This window comes from Pinus tabuliformis, chromosome 2_1 (genome assembly GCF_031772625.1).
Source record: "Pinus tabuliformis cultivar Carrire ecotype Pingquan chromosome 2_1, CPIR1, whole genome shotgun sequence".
Lineage (NCBI taxonomy): Eukaryota > Viridiplantae > Streptophyta > Pinopsida > Pinales > Pinaceae > Pinus > Pinus tabuliformis.
Window position 1 is genome coordinate 341,090,995 of NC_142299.1, and position 23,015 is coordinate 341,114,009.

Genomic DNA, 23,015 nt, shown 5'->3' on the forward strand with positions numbered 1-23,015 from the left:
AAAGGCATGTAGCCACCACATCTCTTCTCAGAGATAAGCTACCATCGCCCTAGCTAGTTTTTTTCCATTTCTGGTTGTAAGCATATTTTAGTATTTTCCATTAATGAAATGAAGTATTATTTCCGCTGCATCTTTGTGTATATGGTTATCTCTGTAATTTTTTGCATTCCCATTTAAATCTGGATCAGTGGTATCAGAGCGGTCTGCTTTTTCTCTATTTTTTTCTTTGCATGTCCCCAACGAGGTTAGGATATAAGGAGTTAGGGCTTGAACTGGTCGAGCCTTTGCCAGACCAGCCTCGCAAATCTCGACGACCTCCCATGGCAGATGAGAAGAAAAACGAGGGGGCAGGAGATCCTATCAAAATCTTGCTCGAAGAAGCCCTCGAGCAACAAAGGAACACGATGATGGACAGCTTTGCCCAGATCCTTCAGCGGCTACCCAGAGGCGACGCATCGGCTTCCAACAGCTACTCTGGAAATGCCACACCCTTTAAGGTACAAGTTAATTTTGAAATCCCCATCTTCGAGGGTCAAATAGATGCAGATGCCATAGATAAATGGTTAAATCTGCTAGATGGGTATTTTTCTTTTCATGAATTTTCAAGTCAGGAAAATATTGTTTTCACTCTTCTCAAAGCAGCCCCCCACGTCAAGGACTGGTGGGAAACCTACTGCAAGCAGAAGGATGAAAGTACAGGCTCACTATTTTCAGCATCACCCAATTGGAATGACTTCTAGGATGCCATCAAGGAGCAGTACTACCCTCTCAAAATCTATGAGGACAAACACATCAAATGGACCACACTGCGGGAGGGACGAGACCAAGATGCTCCAGAGTTCACAAACATTTTTCATACCCTTCACACACAATTGGGTATCAAAGATTCTGAGCTGCATCTGATACTCAAATATCGCAGCTGCCTACACAGATACATCCAGGAAGAGACGGAGTTCTTGAACATCTCCTCACTCGGCACAGCATACCGATATGCTGTCAAAAGCAAGCAAAAGTTCAAACAGAAGAAGCGAGACTTTGGATATACAAATTTGAAGCCCAAAGGACAAAGCCAAGGCGGGGTGACCCAAGACAACCCCTCGAAGCCGTAAGAAAAGAACACCACCATGAAGCTGAAAAAGGACACAGGAAAGTGGTGTGAGTTCCACAAGGATCCCACTCATAACACAAGTGAGTGTCAGACCAAGCAGTCGTTGGTGGCCGAGTTGAAGGCTTCCGAATCATATGCATGTTCCGACCCTGAGCCAGAACCTGACAAGGGGAATGGAAAAGGGAAGCAAATCATTGATGCGGATCCCAGTGCCACTGTTGCCACTGCCAAGATCCAAAAGAATGAGCCCGAAGACTCAGATGAGGGGGAGCATCTTTTCCACTCACAGTTGTGGGTGAAGGGTTCGCTACTAAGAAAGGCAGCAAGCTCATCTCACAGACTAGGAAATTTATTTTCTGTCTGGTTCACTCCCAAAGTAAGGGAAATATCGTTGCTACATCCATGACCCCCACGAAGGGTTCCTCCACGTAGCAATAGCAACAGAGAGATACAGTCATGACAGAACACAGGAACAACTTCTCCTTACCCAGAGGGGTACCACCCAATTTTCAGGTGGGCGACAAATTTTGGTTACATCTGCAGAAAGAACGCCTTACCAGAAACCATCAGAAACTCAGACCACTTCGACATGGTCCTTACACCAGTAACAAGGCTACGGGCAACAATGCTTTGAAGCACAACATTCCTCCATTCCTTCGCTTGCACCAAGTGTTCAATGTGGACCGTCACCGACCATGCTCCCCACCATTTTTGGAAACATCAGAGATTGCAGAACAGCTCACCAGAAACCTAGCTCAGCAGAAGCTTCCTCATCCCAGGGAGGAACTCAACGCAATGGGGACCATTGCTTCCTAAGGGGGGAGGAATGATCTAGTTGGATGTTGGTGGCCACCCACCTATCCCATTTGGACCCCCACAACTGTCTCTTTCAGTTTTTCAGTTTCCTTAATTATAGCGTAGTTTACTATTTTTAGCAGTTTTTTGGGTCCTAAACTTCCGGAGCCGTTTTGAGGCCCTAAACGACGTTTTTTGGGAAATCTACCACAGTGATTTTTCTAGCAAAAAATCGTCTTTTTTGTCGTAGTCCTCGGAGAGATATTTCCTACGGGCTATCATGCATGTCAAACGGAGATAATACGACCAATTTGTGACCCTGGGAAGTTGATGTACCAACTTACCCAAAAACGGGGCCCACAATTTGGCGTTTCATCTTCTAGGGTTAGGTTTTGGAATGTGAAGGGTTTTCCATTGTTTCTCAATAATAAATAGGCCTTCGAGCCTCATTCTAACACAGTTCAGAGGCATGTAGCCACCACATCTCTTCTCAGAGATAAGCTACCATCGCCCTAGATGGTTTATTTCCATTTCTGGTTGTAAGCATATTTTAGTATTTTCCATTAATGAAATATAGTATTATTTCTGTTGTATCTTTGTGTATATGGTTATCTTTGTAATTTTTTGCGTTCCTGTTTAACCAGATCAGTCTGCCCTCTGTATATCCTAGTCCATATAAGGTCTATGGTAGTATTGATAGATCTGTGCAGGAGTATGCTACCTGATTAGCCATTCTCCTTGAGGATGATGCGTTGCCACTTTCGATATCCTATCCGCGGATGCATTGCATTCCTTGTAGAGATAAGTACAAGAAAGAAGATCAAATTGTGATTTTAGAAATAATACATCATCCAATATGGTTTTGAGTGTATATGCATGGCATGATGTAGTGCAATTGATCCAGTTTATGATAATCTTTGAGTACCCAAATATTTGTAGTTGTTTACAATTTTTGAAAATAGAAAAATGTAAGAGATGGCAGAGGGTAATGAGCTTTGCAAAATTGTTAGTTTCATCTCCCAACCCTAAGCAGATGTGGTAAAAATGTGTTTCCGATATGTGTAGTATGATGCCTCCACCACAACCCTGTTCTTGCGTTGCTCCATCAAAATAGGCCCTATGTTTCTCTTTATTAATGACTTCCGGTATAATATTTCTTGTTAGGGTAACCTGTGCCTCTTCTGGGATTTCTATGTAGCTCTTACAGATATTTGGAATAACCTGAGTCCAAACAATTTGTTTCCCCTGAAAGATAATACTGTTTCATCAAATCCAAATGTTCCAAGACACTATGAGGAGCAAGTTCCTAGCTTTCAGGTGTGTTGCCTAATACCACCATCTGTTCTAGGCCATATTCATGTCATCCCCGGTCCATATGATTGGTATATTATGAAGATGTAAGACCTGCATCCAGACTTGCTGAGTAGTGGGGCAAGTGAGGAATAGGTGATTGGTTGTTTCCTCCTCTGCTCTACAAAGAACACACCATGTAGGTCCCGGAAATGATCGTTTCCTGAGATTTTTTCCAGTCAGGGTTTGTCTGAAATGATATTCCACATGAGTAATCAGGAGCGAGGAGGACCATGTAGCTTCCAGATATTCCGCCACCAACTTTTCATTAATTGTGGTTTGTGTCTTGCATGTATTATTGAATATCTATCCTTTGGGGTATAGGTCCCATGTTGTTCTAGTACCCATAGCAACTCATCCGACTCATCCCTAAATCTCACATGGGATTCAGTTAAAGCCGTCAAGTAGGTCCTCCACTCCATGTGCCACTGAGCTGGTATATCCAATTCCGCCCATGATAACCAAGCTTGCTGGTATATTTTTGAATTGTGAGGGTCCCCAATTTGTGCTATGTTGACAATATCCAATTGTTTGAGGATGGAAATTAGGTTCGGTGGAAGGAGGTGGGAGTTCCCACATCCAATCCATGGGTCAATCCCAATATGGGCCGACCCTCCATTACCAATCCTCCATATGAATCCCATTCTAATGATCGGGAGGGTATTTATTACAGCCCTCCAAATTATTGATATACCCTTTTTGTTACAAGATGGTAGCCTTTGCCAATCCAACACTGAGTTTAGCCAGATGTATTTGTATGTGATCACCTTCGTCCATAGGCTCTTGTGTTTCAGGAGCAGCCATTCAGAGGCAAGTGCTTGTGCAAAGGCAGATAGGTTTTTTAGGCCCCAACCTCTCCATTTTTTGGGGATAGCAATGCTGCTCCATTTGACCCAAGCATATGATTTCCCCTCCTTATGTCCCTTCCATAATAATTGGCAGCATATTCTCTGTATCCTTTGTATAATTCCTTTTGGGATCCAGGCCAGGGACATCCAGTGAATCGGTGTGGCTTCAGGTACTGATTTGATAAGCACCAGTTTTCCAGCCCTGGATAGAAGTCAATGGCTCCATATGTTTAATATTCTTTCCACCATTGCAATCAACCATGTCCTGTTTGCTATTTTGTATCCATCTGATTTTATCCTAAATCCCAAGAACTTCAGTCCTTCCTCCAGGGCCTGATTCTGAAAAGGGAAGTTTGAAGAGCAAGGTTGGTTTCCTATTGTGTACATTCTGGTAAGGATATAGTAGATTTGACTTGATTAATTTCCATCCCTGTGGCAGAGCTGAATAACCTCAGTATCTCTGTGAGAGTGGTGATGTCCTGAATGCCCCCATAAAGATATATTAGGATGTCATTGGCAAAGAGTAGATGTGTTAGTATATATTGATTCATTACCTTGAGGCCCTTGGGTCGCCCCTCACACTTCTTCGATGCAATCCTTTTGCTGAGGCCTTCCATGACCAATAGAAATAGAACTAGAGATAGGGGACATCCTTGCCTAAGTCCCCGCTCCACTCGGAAGGAGTGGGAGGTTGATACATTGATTAAAATTGCAAAGGATACCGAAGTAATATAGCACATAATCCATTTGATAAAGTCTGGTGGGAACCCCAGATGAGTGAGTAACATCTGAAGGTATAGCTAGTTGACTTGGTCAAAAGCCTTTGAGAGGTCAATTTTTAGCATCACTACTTTGAGTTTCTTCAGTTTGATAGATTGAAGAGCCTCTTGTTCCATGCCAATGGCCTCATGGATTTGTCGATTTTACAGAAAGGAAAATTGTTCTGAGGAGATGTGATCTGATAGGATCGGTTTGATACGATTAGCTATAATCTTGGAAATAATTTTAGAAAGGCAGTTGCACATGGATATATGCCTGAAATCATTAAAAATAGCGGAGAGTTAAACTTGGGAATGAGGGCAATAAAGGTGGAGTTTATAGGCTCATACAATCTACCCAGGATACCGCTTTCTTTGAGCACTTCAAGAAGGTCAATACCAATGATGTCGATGAAGGTAAGGTAGAACTCCACCGGCCATCCATCCGGCCCTGGACTTTTATCGTTTTTGAACCACTTCAGAGTGCTCTCCAATTCCTCCAAGATGACATGTTTATTGAGTTCCTCTAGCAAGTCAGGCTCCACAAATCTAGGAAAGCGCTCTGCAATGCGGATGATATCAGCAAGTGTAGCCCCTGGGGGGGACTTTGAACAGCTGATTGAAGTGTGCAATTCCCATCTGTGTCAATTGAGGATATGTATTATCTATCAGTCCCTTATCTGAGGGAAGCTGCCAAATAGTGTTGTTGGCTTTTCTTCCATTAGCAAATTTGTGGAAGAATTTAGTGTTACCATCCTTAGCTTGTAACCATATAGCCCTACTTCTGAGTCTCCAAGTTTCTTCCCGATCCTGTAGGATCTTTGATCTCTAGGCTTCCAACTCCACGAGATTTGACTTTGCTTCAATGGAAATGAAGCCTCTACCTTGTTCGTCCGTTAAGTTGGCCAAATGGTTTTCAATGTGAGCTAGGGTGTGCTCCTCCCTAGCTTTTTTCCTTTTGGCCCAATCAATGGATAATCGCTTGAGTTTTCTCAGGTTATTGCAAAAACCTACGATCTTTCTCTTCTCAATTGAAGGGGGATGAGATTTCCAATAATTCGAGACCATCTTAAGGTATTCAAGGTCCTTTAACCAGGTCGAATTGAACTTTTAGGGGGCTCTAAGTTTGTTAAAGGAGCCAACCAATTCCAAATATATAGGTGAGTGATCTGAAATGCCTTCAAAGCCCACCTATTGTCTATAGTTTGTAAGGGTGACAAGCAAGTCATCTTGGATGAGATATCGATCAAGTCTTCGTCCTAGGGCTACTTCTCCAGTTCGTCTATTATGCCAAGTAGGCATCTTCTTATTCATAGGTACATCAATAAGACCATATTGTTCCAAGAGAGAGCTCAACTGATATGAGAGTGGATCGAGCTGTGAGTGATGACCCCAGGATTCTTCGTGTCCTATGGAAAAATTGGGATCACCCCCTAATATAGTTGATTCATTGATCAACAGGTTATCCAAAATTCTCTGCCAGAAGGCTAGTCTATGTTGATAGGGGGCATATATGTTCATGATATGAATATGTTTTCCAAGTTCAGCCAAAAATATATCCATTCTAAGGAAGCCTTGATCGCCCCATGATGAAATCACCCTAATGGAACGAGGGTTGATCCCAAGAGCAAGGCCCTAGATCGCCCTACAACATCCAGGGCTTGAAAGTGCCACCCAGGCATGATACCAAGAAGGGTCTTAACAATTAGCTCGGAAGACCCCAAGGTCTCCTAAAGGAAAATAATGTCACAGGGCTCACTACTCAAGAGTCTCTTGAGAGCCAATTTTTTTGAGGGGTTGGCCATACCCCTGCAGTTGAAGGAGAGTCATTTCATCGGGGAACATTAGCAAGGGTGTTTGCTACTCTAAGCACCCAATCAATGGTGCTTCGTCCACCTTGTGCAACATCATCTCTAGCTCTTTTTATGGCTTTGGCTATTTTGGATGGTCGCCCTCTGGTGGGCATATGTTCTGAATTAGAGGGTGTAATACCCAAGCACAACACATCATGGATAGTTACCTGTCAGGGGTAGAGGTTATAGGAGTGTGAGCGTGAGGTTGGGGGCAGATGGCAGATGTGCACCTTCCTATCCAAGATAATCGACAGAGTGGTACAGAAGATAGGTGACAGAGGCTCTATCAAACAAGTAATGTGAGAAGTAATTAAACATGAGGAGGATGCAGATGTTGCCAAAGTAACAATTAAATGATTAAAATGCATAGCAGAGGAGCAGGGAGGAGAGACAGTACCTAATGTAGGAGCAACTTCTGTAGCAGACCAGGATCAAGTCATAGGAGGGGAAGAAGGCGGCATACGGGAGGCACTGGATTTCTGTATAGTGTTCCTAGCAACATCCTTTGGACAATCCAGATTTGTGGGCTACTCGTCCACCATCGATTCCTCTGTCTGACGGTGCTTCGTACCCTTAGTAGCAGCTGGACTAGCCGTAGAGAGCAAAGGGCAGTGTTTGTATAGATTTCTGACCTTATGGCAATGCCTACACTGGAATGTCACTCCTTCATAGTCCAGATTTTGCCAACATGAGAAATGATGCCAATGTCAGGTGATCTTTTCCTCCAACCCTGCCCTAGCGTCCAGGTGTACTGGTATGTGATCCATAGTCATGATCCCCAATGATTCAAACGATTGATCATGATCTAGGTAGGTACCCAATGTGTTTCCAATGTGCTTGAAAATAGTAGGGGTCAAGTATTGCAATGGAAGACCTAGCAAATGAACCCAAATCGGCCCTGCTCCTAATCGTTCCCTCTTAGGATCGAATAGAGGATCCCATCTCTTCAACAACACAGGTGTAAGTTCAATGTGCCAGAACTGGGATAATATCCAGTCTGTGTATTCCTCCCGGTGTAAGCATTGGGAAAACCAACCCCGCGCTAGTACATGAATGATGGGCAAATATGTAAGGTGCTGCAAATTTCCTCAGTCCAAAGCTGGAGCCTCTCGACAGTATAGCTCCACCCACGTACACGGCCGACCAGGACCTTCTTGGCCATGTTGTCCATTTCTCCCATCGAGATATCTTCACCCAGTGCAAGGTTAATATCTCTGTCCCCAGCCCAAAGGCACCAACCTTTCTTGAGTTTGTCTGTTCGGTGGGCCGTTGGATAATCCTTGAGCAAGCCACGAATACCTTGGTTCACAGTGTGAGGGGTGGATGGAGTGGATTTAGGAGTGGGAATCGGGGAGCTGAAACATCCCAAGCGAATGGGGGTGCTAGGGTTAGGGTTAGGGCCACCACGGTTTGAAGGGCCACCAGAATGTGGAGGGTTTGAGAAGGGAATGGTCCCTGTAAGAGGGATGCCTGAGATGGACGGGAAGCCCGGCGAGGCAGAGACATGGGGGAGCTGTGGGAGTGGCGCATCGAAGGAGGGCGAAGATTGCAAACAAGAGCCTAATAGGTTCAGAGTCGCCGGGGAAAGAGGGGGGCAATCCAAACTGGGGACTTCGTCGATATGAACAGAGGAGGTTTGATGGGGCATAGATCTACCAGGTTGACCCGGTGCAGAGGTTGAGTCTAACAGAGGTTGTCGAGTAGTAGCGAATGATATCGGACCCGACACAGCACGATGGTGTAGCCTGTTGACCTCGTGGGGATAACTGTCTACCGAGATATCTGCCTCGTCCATATCCTTAGTAACCGACAATAAATGGAGTAACGTTTGGTGAGAGAAACACGGGGCTCGGGAACGGAGGGCACCAAATAAACTGCTAGCTAGGCAGGTAGAATCAGAGCAATCCGGGTGAGCCCTAAGAGCTTAGCCCAAACCGTCAGACGTCAAGTGACAGTGCCCCAAAACCGCCATGGATGCCTTTCTCAGTTGTTCAGAGTCCTTTTTATTTCCTATTCAGATATTATTATATTTTTAACAACAAATTCAAAATATAACTTTTATAATAAAATTCATATCTATACATCATTATATTCATATTCACTATTCATTTATCATTAATTATAATTATAAGAATAAAATTATATTTATTTATCATTATATTCATATTCACCATTCATTTATAATTATAAAATTGGCTCTATAATTTGAAATAAATGGTTAAGTGGAAATAAATTTTAGACTTGGTTTAACTTTAAATAGTAGAACAGGTGTAGAGAAATTCCAATAGTTATTGAAAATCTAACTAGTCTCTTGTAAGATGAAAACCAAGAGTCAATTGGAAGATGAAAACTAAGAGTCAGAATCACATTCATTAATATGCACCTGGTTAACAAAAAGCATTCCCTGATTTATCTAAACCTACAGTTGTGGTCTGCTGGAATAAAACTGTGGTTGCCACCGACTATGCATCTGATTGATCTGTGCGATGTCCTGTAATTCTCGGGCTCTCTCGTTCAATTAATGCATTTGCCTTTGCTGATTGTTTCCACCATTAAGCAGGCAGATTGAACTTGAATCAGCAGGCCAATTCAACTTGAATCTTCAGGAAGATTCTCGTTGGTGAGAGAAGAATTGTTGGTATTGTGGCCGAGATGGAGCAGGGGTGGGACGTTTTATACCAGCGTTTCTTAAGGTTGGCAAGGATCTTGGAAGGTGATTCCGAAGCCGAACTGTTGGTTGCAAACGACCACGCGGACACTTACAAACTTGTTTACAACATTCTCCGAAAGAACCCTCCTGAAGGGGAACATCTGTATGATAGATACCAGGGTTGGTTACAAGAATACCTAGTGGGTGTCGTTTTGCCAGATCTCAGGAATAAGGATGGAGAGGTGATGTTGAAACAACTTGTCAAACGCTGGGAAAACTATAAAGTGATGGTACACGCGCTAGTTACTCTGTTAAGTTTTTTGGATAGTTACTCTTTTAATATCAGCTCTTTGATTCCTCTCAGAGATGCGGGGCTCATGTGTTTCCGGGAGCATGTGTACCATGAAATCAAGGCTACTGCAAGGAATGCAGTGCTGGCGCTCATTCACAATGAGCGTGAGGGAGAGCGAATTGATTGGACATTGGTGAAAAACGTTTTAAACTTTTTCGTGGACATTGGAATGGACGATGAAGGAGTGGGTTTGTATGAAAAAGATTTTGAAGCACAGATGTTGGAAGATACTCGAAATTATTACTCCACAAAGGCTGCTTCATGGTATTCAGTCTACCCTTTTCTTGACTTTCTCGAAAAGATCTCAAAATGTTTGCAACAAGAGGAGACACTTTCCTACTATTTGCAGTCCAGCACCAAAGACAAACTATTAGAAATAGTAAAAGATGAACTATTTGCCCCTCGCTACGCAAATAGTCAAGAGAATGCAAATAGTGAAGAGAATGCAAATAGTGAAGAGAATGCTGTAGAGAAGGTGATAATATGTGTAGAAGAAGGCGATAATATGTGATCGAAGCATGGATGGCATCGTTTTCTAATATGAAGAGTAGAAAAGTTTTGCATTGATCAACTTAGAAGCATGTTCAATCCAGACGTTAATGTAATAGAAAAGATAGATTCTTTGATTTCCAGACCACGAAAATGCTCCAATTTTGAAATGTGTTGCCTAAATAAATAACTCTACCTAATGAGAACAGCATTCTCTGTAATGCCTTTCTTTGGAGAATCATGATATAACTTCTGTCGCATTCTGCATCCCGGTCACATCACATTCAGTGTGAAATATTTAGATTCAGATTCAAATTCATGGCATTTTTTATTGAGTTTATAAGTTTATTTTACAGTTCAGTATGATCCTTAAGGATGTGAGTCCGTTATTAAATTGAAATTTTGGATAGGCAAAAATTTAAAATTAAAAAAATAATAATAACTATACAAAACATTTAAATAATATCCGTTCAAAAAAAATTACACTTGAAGAAATTGAATCCTTCTGGGCTCATGTTAGATCTGTATTTAAGATAAATCTAAACAGCATATTCAATACTAAACTATGTGAATATTATAATTTTGACAATTTTAACTTTTAAATATTATAACTTTAAAAAGATCCAATCATTAGAAGTGTCATTCTTTCCCAAAGTTTTATACTCTAGAATGTGTATGTTTGCATGTCAAAGGATTTCATACTTCTCTTTTACAATGTTAGTTCTTTATATATATATATAGATATAAATATATACTCATTATAAGGATTTTTAGGCATATTCCTTATCCATACAAAATTGAAATGGTACAAAATTGAAATGGTTGGGAGCCAGGAGCTTCTTCCGGGCCAATATTAAGTAAATCTGTAATATATATATATATAAACAAGTAACAAACGTTATAGGACTCTCAACTCAACCAAACTCCTTAATTACGAAAGGGTGAGAGCCATAAAGCTACTCAAATTATACTCTTCATTAAGTGAATTTCTCTAATAGAATTTAAGGAATTTTTTCTTGTAATTCAAGAAATTAAATATCTTCCACTTTTCAGTTGACCAACACCATTCGTGGTTGATTGTTACTCTCCCTTCAAGAGAGACTTCAAAGAGATCTCAAAATCCATCCTTAATTACAAAAAGATGAGAGCCAAAAAGCCACTCAAATTACAGTGCCAAAGTGTGAGACATTAAGTTATTTTCTAGATTATTTTAGAATATATAATGTTATAATTTTGATAATTTTAACTTCCAAATATTATAAATTTAGAAGGATCACAACATTAGAAGCGTATTTATTTCCCAAAGCTTTATATTCTAGAATGTGTTTGTTTGCATGTCAAGGGATTTCATACTTCTCTTTTACAAAATTCGAAGGATCACAACATTAGAAGCGTATTTATTTCCCAAAGCTTTATATTCTAGAATGTGCTTGTTTGCATGTCAAGGGATTTCATACTTCTCTTTTACAAAATTCGAATTTTTGCTAATTCTTCTTTCATGTATATATAACTCATTATTACGGGGATCTTTACACATATTTCTTATTCACACATAAGATACATAAGGTTGAAATGGTTGAAAGTATCATTGTTTAAATTAGTTCAGAGAGGGGCTTTTTTTACCACTAATATTATGTAAACTTGTAATTTTTTCTATTTTTAATATATATATATATATATTGATATTAGCTATAGATTTTCGAATAGCAGCAACAAGTAACGAAGGATATAAGGCTCTCCACTTAACCAAACTCCTTAATTACAAAAGGATGAGAGCCAAAAAGTCACTCAAATTATAAGAGCTTACTCTTCATTAAGCGAATTTCTATAATAGAATTTAAGGAAAATTGAAAAAAATTCTTGTAGGTTAGGAGGTTAAATATCTTTCCATTTGTACATTCCCAAAGAAACTATAACTAAGTTAGATGATAAATTTATGAAATACATCTTTCTGGGAAATGCGGAAGAAGAATTTGGTTATCGTCTCTGGGATCCAGTCCAACATAAAATTATTAGAAGCACGAATGTTATATTTAATGAGTCATAAATATTTAAGAGGACTATAGGTGAGATGTAGGTCAAAAACGTTATTGACAGGTTTGAAGAGTGGTAAGAAAACATCCCACCAATGCAAGAAATGAACAACAAATTCAAGAGTAGGGAGGACAACTAGTAGAAAGTGATGAACATCAAGAAGAAGGAACCTTGCAAGAACCTTTATAGGAAATACAACCTGATAATGCACCACCACAATTGGTTCACAGATCTTATAGGACTCATAAGTCTTCACAAAGGTATCCTCCTTCAAACTATATGCTATTGACTCATGAGGGTGACCCTGATTGTTTTTAAGAAGCTTGTAAAGTTGAGTACAGTAAAGAATGGAAGAATGCGATGGAGGAAGAAATGAACTCTTTTCTAGAAAATAAAACTTGGGAGTTGGTAAATCTACCAAAAGGTAGAAAGGCTCTATAAAACAAATGGGTTTACAGGATTAAGCATGAAGGTGGCCAAAAGATGGAGAGGTATAAAGCGAGGCTAATGGTGAAGGGATTTGCCCAAAAGGAAGGTATTGACTTCACTCAAATTTTCTCACTTTTTGTTAAGATGTCATCCATTAGAGTCATTCTTGGACTTGTTCCTTCTTTAGACTCAGAATGTGAATAGTTAGATGTAAAAACTGCTTTCCTTCATGGTGAATTGGAGGAAGAAATTTATATGGGGCAGCTAGAAGGATTCATACAAAAAGGCAAAGAAGACCTTGTTTGCAGGTTGAAGAAGATTCTTTATGTGTTGAAACAACCACCTCAATAGATTATAGTATAAGAAATTTGGCTCATTCATGTTGGAACATAGTTTTCGCAGGTTAGAAGTTGACCATTGTGTTTATATCAAGAGGTATACTCAAGGAAAGTATATAATATTATTGTTATATATGAATGACATGTTGATTGTTGGGCATGATAAGAATATGATCAATAGGTTGAAGAAGGATTTGGGCAGCAAATTTGCAATGAAGAATTTGGGCAGCAAATTTGCAATGAAGGATTTGGGTCCATCACAACAGATATTGGGCATGAAGATCATGCATGACAGGAAAAATAAAAGGTTGTGGTTGTCAAAAGAAAAATATATCAAGAAGGTGCTTGACAGGTTTAATATGAATGATGCCAAACCAGTTGGTACACCACTTGTAGCTCACTTCAAGTTGAATATTGAGTTATGTCCTAGTGATGACAAGGAGAAGGAAGAGATGAGCAGGATTCCTTATGCTTCAGCAGTTGCAGCTCGATGTATGCCATGGTATATACATGACCAAACATTGCATATTCAGTGACAGTAGTGAGCAGGTGCCTTGCCAATCTAGGAAAACAATATTGGCAAGCAGTAAAATGGATTTTGAGATATCTCAATCATACTAGTCAGTATTGTTTATGTTTTGGTCATAATGAGACTGTGCATGAAGGATTTACAAATGAAGTTATGGCTGGAGATATGGACACTGGAAAGTCCACTACAGGTTATTCGTATACATTTGCAGGTGCAGTAATATCTTGGGTGTCAAGGCTACAAATAATACTAGTTCTTTATAGAACAGAAGCAGAGTACATAGTTGCAACAAAAGTTTGTAAAGAGATGTTGTGGATGCAACGATTCCTAGGAGAGATAGAAATAAAGCAGGACAAGTATGTGTTATATTGTGATAGTCATAGTGCCATTCACTTGGCAAAAAACCCCAGCAGTTCACTTAAAAACCAAGGACATTGACTTAAGGCATCATTGGATCTAGCATGTGTTGGAGGAAGGGCAATTATCCTTGGAAAATACCCATATAGATAGGAACCCTGTTGATATGCTCACTAAGATTCTACCAATAAATAAACATGAGTTATATAGAGGCATGGTAGTACTCGGCATGACTTGATTTAGGGTTCTTCATTCGGCTTCTAGGGGAGAATGTTAAACGTGAAGCCATAACAAAGACTTTGGCACCGACCTCATCGTACGCAACCACTCTAACAATCATACTGACACTGAACTGATTTCCACCCACCATCATTTGACTTGTAACCTCACTGTGTTTATGAATTTCACACAAAAAATTCTAGATCTCTCTTCTTGTTCTATAAATTTGTATTTTCCTAATCCTTGGCATGCAATCCAAGGCCAAAATAAGTGAATATATCTAATAGAATTTAAGGAAAAATGAAATATTTTCTTGTATATTAGGAAGTTAAATATCTTTCCATTTTTCAATTGATGTTCATTCAAGAAGATCTCAAAATCCATATGAATCACGTGTGAATATATATTGTAACTACCGTTGTGATTAGACGTAGATATATATTGTAAGTACCAATCTAAGTTAGGTGTAGATATATAATGTAATTATCTATTTGAGTTGGAACTACCTATCTTTGTTTATAGTTAATTGCTATGTTGCCAAGAAACGTGGGTGCGGGGATGGGGATGGGGACGGGGACGGCATTTTTGGAAACAGGGTGCGTGGGTTCGTCGGGTAATATAATAATAGTAAATTTTAATAATTATATTTTATAGATTATAAATTTATAATTAATAATATATATTAAATTTGAATTTTTATATTTTTTCAACTTTAAACAAGAAAACTTTAATGATAATCATTTAAACATGTTTAGTCTCTCCCATATAAAAACACAATTTTTTCATAGGAGATTCTTCTCAACCTGATAGTGGTCTAGACTTTTCTTGATGTCTAATCATCCACCTGCCCCATGCATGGTGTGCTCTGTGGTAAAGCAATCCCAAAAAGTTAAAACAATGACAGCCTCACCCTTCCACAAAACACGCTTATTCTTTTAGGCATATTTTCCCAGTTTTAATCTTAACATGATGTTATCAGAATGCTGTGAGAAATTGGCAGATTTTGATACTTAATTTAGCCATTTTCCAAAATAGCCCTTCGCCATTTAATAGCATCAGCTGATTATAGCTTATGGCTGGTCTCAATCCTACTTTCTATTTGACCAAAAATGTCTGAACCTGTATGTGTGAATTTACAGTTTATAATTTGATGGTTATTAACTTATTTGGCTCGGTAATGAATGTTTCATAAATTCATTCTGCAGGCTCAAATTACAGAGTAAGAGGTCTCTTTTCCAGTTCTGGTTTCGATGCCATATAATATTAAAGGCATTGAAGATCCATAAATACAGGAGATTCATGATTTACATTGAGACTCTAACAAACCTTGGGCATAAGTTTTGAAATTGTTTTTATAAATTTATAGCATAAGACTAATGGAGAGACTGATCATAAGAGTCTCCTACGGTAGGAAGGGACTCATGAATGTGCAAATAGCTACCCTTTTCTTTCCAACTATGGTCATCACCTTATTAAATATTTCCACAAAGCTACAACCAATATGATATGATATTCTGCTTGTGGGATTGTACACCCATAATGTTCCTTTTATAATATTGAGATATCATAATCATATATGACTTCAGAATACTGTGTCGCTCATAAGTTTTGAAAAATTTATCACTGTTGATAAATTTTTACAATGATTCATTACCCTTGAGCAGCACGTCATGCCCACAGAGCAATGCTAAGGCATGTGAACAAAGACAGTCTTTGGAAACTGTAATCTTTGGAAATGATGGCAGAAAATTTCCTTGAGAAACATTCAGAAGACCTTACAACCATCTCTGAAGGACAATCCAGACCAATGACCATCAATGACTCCAAAAATGATATCATTCGTTTATGGCATATATTCTATATTCTATGGCATATCATTCGTTTATGGCATATCATTTTTTAAATTTCAATAAAAAAAATTATTTGAAAATTAAATTTTTAATATAGTTTTTTTATGAAGAACCCAACCCGAAGAACCCAAGAACCCAAGCACACGAAGAACCCGAAGAACCCAAGAACCCAAGCACCCGAAGAACCCAAGAACCCGTTAAAGGAAAAGAACCCAATTTTTTTTTTTGAAGAACCCGGTTCTTCATGGAAGAACCCGGTTCTTCATGGAAGAACCCGGTTCTTCTGGATTCGTCTGGGAAGAACCCGTACCCGAATCCGGTACTTGGGTGCGGGAACCCGAGATGGGTTCGAAAACCCCACCCCCGGGTGCGGGTACCCATGCAACACAGGTTAATTGGTACGAGTGAACTTTGGCATGATTTTTTTATTCAAAGTGTAGATATTCATATTCAAAATCCTAACTTTGCCACTACAATGATATTTTATACCAAAGAAATAAATGTGATATATGCATTTTACTTTATATGCATTCTAGTTATTATATTTCTATATATGTTAGTTTTTTATTATATTTTTATATACGTCATTTTTTTTTTAACGATGGTCCATAATAGTAGCATTGTGTCTTAAAGTTCTATGTTTGTGTAAGATTTTCTAGTACTCATAACACTATGATGATATATAATCTTATAATATCATCATAAAACATGATGATATCTTATAATGCTAGCATAAAATATTTTCTATTCAGATAAAATGATGATGTTATTTATATAACTAATACTAACCTCAAGAAGTGAGTTATAGTTGATAAAGATATGTGAGTTATACTTGACAAATAGATACTTGGTAGACCTAGAGAGCTAGTTCATTAAAATATTTATGGAAGCCATAAAAAAGAAAAGGGAACTCTACATGATCAAAACTTTATTCACTAGGTATAGACTCAATTACTTGTGTTATATCAATGTTACCTTTAACTCATCTAGTATTGAATGTCTTGGTGGCCAAAGTTAGCATTGCATGAGGTGTTACAATGATGGACTTTCGTTAAGTACTTATTTGGATGTGGTGAACAAGTCAAAAGCATATTCAAGGAATTAATGTACTAGAAAAGCATATCAATTCATTAGCTTTGATAGAGTTCTTGGAAAGTGACAAATAAAATTATCTTATCTTAGAGTATGTTGCCTAAAAAGCTATATGATCGTTCTCTAAAATGCTTTGGAGAATAAAATATTCTTCTTTTGCATTCATCCCTATCACGTGTAGTGTGGAAAATTTAATGTATTCTAGTAGTCTAAAATCTTTTCTCGAACATTCTTTCTTCTTTAATGCAATTCTTTCTTAAATATTCTTTCTTCTTTATTGCAAAAAAATGATATTTATCTCAACATATTTCCATATATACTATGATAAATTTAATGTCCACTAAGACATAGAATTATTTTCTCCATTTTCCAAAATGTACATGTTTGAATTCAATTAAGGTTATAATTTTTTTAATATCTTTTTCCTCTATTACATGAGGATCATTCAATTTGTTAAAATAAAATGTTTCAAACAAATTTTCATCATTGTTAAAATAAAACTCATTTTTTATAAAAATATTAATTACAAGGTTGACATTAGCTATGGATTTTGATGAATAAGTAATGGAGAATACACTAATCTCCACTCAACCAAATGCCTCAAATAGAAGGATGAGGACTAGCAAGCCCATTTCCACTAAAAATATAAGAGCCCACTCTCTCTTTAATGTATTACTCTAATAGAATTGTTTTGTGCAAGCACTCCACTAGATATATCCTACTCTCACCCAATGAGTCTCAATAATTCTATAAGAATATATCACATATCTAGAATAATGTCCAACAACATTTAGCATAAAAAGTACTAAAGGAGGAAGTAATAGGACACAAGAAATAAAGAACGACTAGAATTAAAAAAATCTAAAATTATGATCAGGAAGGCCTCTTGCTTTGCCATTATAGATTTATACCAACATATTAAGTGTGATAAATTTCATGTCCTCTGATAAATCCAATTATTTTCTTGATTATATTATAGTAATTAAGTTAGCTCATATTTGCTTGAGGACAAAAATCTAGTCTCACTTGATCTATAAATTCTCCAATATATTGGATAGATGGACTTTTCAATTTCTAAACATTGCAAGTCATATGGTGCTACACAAATTTGTCTTGTAGACCATACCCATGTACCTACTCTTAGCTCTTATAGCTCCTAAGATCATTTTCCATCAAAGAAAATGTATCCAAAGATCCTTCCTATGGGACAATGTAAAAAAAAAAAAAAGAGAAAATGGGTAGGAGTCAAAGTACGGTGGTGGTGGTTGCATGGAGGAAAATGTTTTTGGAAGAGAATATGGTCTAGTAAATATAGCAACCACATAGAAGATGATAAACGAATTCGAGCTACACTCCTAGTAGGTTCATCCATTTGGAACCTTGCCTGCAAGGGTAAGCACATACAAAACCACTACTTCTAGGAAGTTGAAGACGGAAGAACAACTCATTTTTGGGATGATTCCTAGTAAAATTCGAAAACTCTTAGCTCTTGAAGATCTTCAAGATATTTATCATGTGATGCAATCTTGCTAGAAAACAAAACTGGTCAACTACTAGGATAGTTTCTTTCTAGAAACTAACCAAAGAAAATGTGAATCCCCTTCAACTTGGGACTTATCACTATCTACAAACAACATAAATTAAAGGATATCTTTCTCCATTTCCAAATTTTAATTTCAGCGAAACCTGACCAACTTTGATGGGGATATATGCCAAAGGGATCCTTCACTATCAAAGAAGCTTGCCACATTATTTCCAAACATGATAACCTTTACTGTAAAGGAAGATAGAGAGAAGAATTGTTGGTAGGAAAGGTGTGGATAAGGATAGAGAGAAGAACTGGTATTGTGATTGATATGGAGAAAGGGTGAGACATTTTATACCAACGTTTCTTATCATTGGGAAGGATCTTGAAAGTAGATTCAGAAGCCCAACAATTTCTCCAAGAAGAGCATGTGGACACTAACATAATTTCTTACAACATAGTCCATTAAAGGCCTTCTCATGTCTACTCCAAACAAATTGTTACAAGAATAAGTGAATTTCATTTTTCTAGATCTAGAGAATAATGATGGAGAGGTGATGTTGGGACAACTTTTCAAACGTTGGGAAAACCACATTGTGATGGTTCAGGTGCTCTCAAATTGGTTCAGATTTTTGGATCGTTACTTTTTGAAAATTAACTATTTGACTCCTCTTAGAGATGTGTTTCCATGAGCATGTGTATCATGAAATCAAGGTTACTGCAAGGAATGCAGTTTTGGTGCTCATTCACAATGAGCGTGTTGCGAACAAGTCCCCCGGGGGTTAGTTTTGGGGTTAAGAAAGCAAGTTTTGGGATATAAGGCCCACAATTTCGTATAAAGAATGTAAAGTCTCCGCATTTTGTGGTCACGGAGCGTGAAGATATCTAAAGGCAAAGAGGGTTTTCCTCCCTTAGTCTAGATAGGTTGTGTTGGTCTTGGAGATCAGCCCTTGGTCCATGGACCATGGGATTGTATAAAAAGGAGAGTCTTAGAGAATCTAAGGTAGTTCAATAGTCATGAGTCATTGATGTAATAGTTTTGTGAGAGTTAAGAGCGAGAGTCATAGCGGGGAAAGAGGCTCTACAACTAAGTGTGCAGAGGCCTAGGGTAGAAGTTTGCAGCTGAGTGCGCAGACCCCTGTAGTTGTGTGCGTAGGGTGGTCAGAGTCTATATTGGAAATTTGAATCATCAATAAAGAGAAGTGTTCTGAACTTACTGTGTACTTTCCATCTGTGTAAGTGTTATTTTACTTCTGCTATAAATGTTGTGATTATGCTATGTTGAATGCCAGGTTCAAGATATAATGTTAATTTGATAAGCAAAACTATATGTTTCCATCTGTTATATGAACGCAAGTCATAATATATGTTTACACGAGAATAATCTTAATTGTGTGGTAAAGTTGGCTAATACTTAAGATAATTTGGGAATAAGAGAGTAACCTAGTTACAAAGGTGCTTAAGTGCTTGAATCATCATCTAGGGTTGTGCAAAGGATAGTTGGACACCTTCACGGAGGTTGTAAAAGATGAAAGAAGAATTACATCGATAAGCCCTAAAGGCTTATTGATCTGCGCGAAGATAGGGGTTAGGGTGTAAGATTGACATCACGACTATCTCAGGGTGCAGAAACTTGGTTCCTACATCCCCTCATACTACTTCGAGTGAGACTTCAGTCCACACTCTGCGGATTGATGTCAAAAGGGCCAGTAGTGTATGGATTTGCTTGGCTGCTTCATGCTAAACCTAGGTCAGGGCCCATCAAACCAAAAAATGGTTTCTTTGCTGGGACCGATATCTGCAAAATGAGATGTGTGATCTCGTATCATTGGAATCCAACTAAGAAAGAGATCGAGAACTGGTTGTATAGAAAGATCCATGAATTTGTGGCACAAGAAAACAGGAATCCACGATTGATGAAAGAACTGTGGTTGGACAGATATTTGTACACAGAAATACACGAAATCTTCTTATGTTCCTTCCCGATTGAGTTATACGAGTGGATCACGAATTTGGCAGACAACCAAGGAAGGTGGAGGCTCAACAATACAATTGTTTGGACATCGGAGTTAGTAAGGAGGTTGGAAGCCTCTGAATATAAGATCGCACGCACGGTCGACCATTGGCTCGATCACATCATAGGAGGATTTGTGACAGAGTTCGTGGTCGATACTTCTGTCAGTTACAGCAAAGAAGAGCACCACTTCTTTAAAGGACCGTGAGGTAAGTATTTGAAGTCACTAAATACTTGGATGAAGATGATCTTGTGTGAAAAATGCATCATGTGGTTACCTTGATGTTTGGAGCTAAGCGAAGCAAAAATTATTTCAAGGATGGAGGAAGAAAAGGTTTTGAGTATAGCCCACTAATCGAGCCTCCTTTGAGTGACAACGAAGGAGCAACGCAGTCTTCTCTACTGAGCATTCAATTGATAAGACAAGGGTGCCCGCGAATACCTACACCACCTCCATCCTTGTCCCATCCATCCACATTGCCTCCATCCTCACCCCCACCTCTCACCCCATCGCCCACACCACCCCCACCTCCACCGCTATTCAACATGGCGAACTCGATAAAGTTACATGTATTCAAGGGCATAGGAAATGAAGATCCATACTAGTATTGGTTCCTCATGAATGCTGTATGGGAAGCTCAGGGTATCACGGACGACTAGATGAAGAAAGCCATGTTGGTTAGTGCTTTGTACAATCGCACACTTGCGTGGTACATTAGGTACAATACTGATAACCCAACATCCGCATTGGTAGATATCTAGGATGCGCTGAATAGAGAATTAAGTAGGCCTAAGTCTCAAGCACAGTCAATTGTGGGATTCAGGGAGATCATGATGAAGCATGGGGAAATGCCCTGGGATTTGGATCAAAGATTGAAGTGTATGATTCGTGAAGCCAACGTGAACCTAACTGATGGGCAGCACCGCGAATGGTTTTTGGCCTCGCTCCTGCCCCACCTAGGGGTTGTTCTATCGCAACAGAAGATTTGGACCCATGTAGAAGCTCTAGAAATCAGGATGAGACTGCATGAGACCAATGTAGGATGTTAATCTGGGGGTTCAGTAGATTCATGCGCAATTGAAAAACCTTTTTCTTGAAATGAAAATTCTGAAGAAGGATAGAACAGCTCAACCAAAGGCACGCGAATAAGTGTGGTGCCTAAAATGCAAAGGTCAACATCATGAAAAGGATCACTACCCAGTCTTCGTGAACTATGCTGTAACAGGGGGCCAATGCCTCTATGGCTGGAGGCTACAGTAGGGCCAAGTTCAGGGCCCACTCTATGGTGCGCTATATGCCAGGTGGCTGGGAAACATGCGACCGACAATTGCCATTTGCTGCATAAATTTGTATAGACACCCGAACATCTCTTTTGCAATTTAGGTCAATAAGTCATGATGAGCGCAATTGTCATAGTTATGAATTAATGATGGAAAAGACACCTGCATATAGGGTGTAAGCAGAAACGCAGCCTCTGAACCAAGGCATTGGGTGAATGTGAAGTGAGTTTCAAGGGTGTGGCCAAGGTCGAGGTGGAGGAGGGCCTGGTAGAGGCCAAGGACAACTGATTTTTTACTATTTTGGAGGCTGAGGACACTACGCGAGGGACTGTCCGAATCCGACGCGACTATCATTTTGCTATTGTACTCTGCTTGACCATGCAACTGATGATTTCCCAATTGTTTTGGCTAAGACTTGCGAAAAGGGCGCACAACCTCCTCAGTTGATGCAGAAGCTCCAGATGATGAGGGTTGAGCCTCGCGAGGAAGACCCTAAGGTAAACATTATGTTGTGAAGCGGAACTACGACTAAAGAGGATAAAGACAAGCAACTCATAGAAGGAAAATGGGTCTACAAAGCACCAAAAAAGGAGACTGGGTTTGATTTGGAGCGTGAAAAACAAACATTTATTGAAGCAAAGAAAAACTTCACTGAGGCCTCTACCTCAGGAAGTCAGGAGAAACTAGTTGAAGAAATGGACCCATCCATGATTACTACATTCTTGGAGACCTGCATGAAATTGCTTGGCGATAGTAAGGTCATGAAGGGCCTGCAGGAATTGATCAATCGGTGTGCTAGCAAGGATGGCACTACTCGTGAACCGCACGTAGTCAGAAATCTTGGCAAGCATAAGGCAAGGACTGGGCATGAGATGAGACTCGCTGCGCAAATAGGGAATATGAAATGGACCAAGTTATCCAAGATCTGGGATCTGACACGAATGTTTTGTCAAAGCAAACATGGGAAAGAATGGGGATACCTGCGCTCCAGTGTTCTTTGATCCGGTTAAGGATGGCGAATCAAAAAAAAATTATCCTGGTGGGGAGGTTGCAAGGGGTAATAATTGACATCGAAGGCGTGAGCGCACTGGCGGATTTTGAGGTAATATAGATTGTAGATGACAGCAATCCCTACCCTGCACTC

The 23,015-nt window shown here is 39.2% G+C and overlaps 1 pseudogene; it reads left to right on the forward strand.

Annotated features, from left to right (window-relative positions):
• Positions 1 to 9,364: 9,364 nt before the first annotated feature.
• Positions 9,365 to 10,225, forward strand: LOC149200245 (cullin-like protein 3 pseudogene; annotated as a pseudogene).
• The last annotated feature ends 12,790 nt before the right edge of the window (positions 10,226 to 23,015 follow it).